Source organism: Octopus bimaculoides, chromosome 10 (genome assembly GCF_001194135.2).
Source record: "Octopus bimaculoides isolate UCB-OBI-ISO-001 chromosome 10, ASM119413v2, whole genome shotgun sequence".
In the NCBI taxonomy this organism is placed as follows: Eukaryota; Metazoa; Mollusca; class Cephalopoda; order Octopoda; family Octopodidae; genus Octopus; species Octopus bimaculoides.
In genome coordinates this window covers 49,078,031-49,078,855 of record NC_068990.1, presented here as the reverse complement: position 1 = coordinate 49,078,855, position 825 = coordinate 49,078,031, and the positions used below count along the sequence as shown (strand labels likewise).

At 42.1% G+C, this 825-nt stretch overlaps 1 protein-coding gene across 1 annotated transcript in view; it reads left to right on the top strand.

Annotated features, from left to right (window-relative positions):
- The window catches only part of LOC106880147 (ADP-ribosylarginine hydrolase Tri1), a 67,334-nt gene that overhangs the window by 65,548 nt on the left and 961 nt on the right, over positions 1-825 (top strand). The gene's annotated exons all lie outside the window — the stretch shown is intronic.

Here is an 825-nt window from a genome sequence, read left to right as displayed (position 1 = left end):
TATATATATTTATATACACACATATATATATATACATTTAGGTACAGGCGTGGCTGTGTGGTAAGAAGCTTGGAGAGCTACCTGGACAACAGGCTGGACCGCGATCGGTACTAGTCCGGCTGCATAGGCTATCCAGAGTGGCCTCCACAAGTGAATGTGGAGGCTTTGAGCAACGCAGAGTTGTTCAACGTAATGGCCTCCTTTGGAAGGGAGGGACTTCCAGTTCCTCAAAATAGGCCCAGATTTTTCGAAGCAGGCTTGCCTGCGGGCAGCAAAGAAGGTGCTTGGGGAAGAAATACAAGAGGCCTAATACGCCTATTAAATTATGTGATTAACTGTTAAATTATGTGATTTTGACTGTATGTAATTGAACTTTTAAGTGAATCTTATTGTATTCCAAAAGAACAGTGATTTCGAGGGGTTTTCGGTCAACAGGCGCCGAATACCCCTCTCATATCATTCATATTTCATCATCACTCATTTCATTAATGGATGCGTCCAGCCCGCTTTGCTTCTTGCAATTCTTTGTAAGGCCTTATGGCCAATTTAATGAAATAAAGAAGCTTGCTTCCCAAACACATGGTTCCAGGTTCAATCCCACTGCATAGCACCTTGGGCAAGTGTCTTCTACTATATCCTCAGGCTGACCAAAGCCTTGCGAGTGTGTTTGGTAGACAGAAACTAAAAGTAGACAATTGTATATGTATATATTTATGTGTTTGTGTTTGTCCCCCAGCACCGCTTGACAACCCTGTGTTGGTGCATCCTCATAACTTAGCAGTTTAACAAAAGAGCCTGATAGAATAATTATTAGACTTGTTTGAC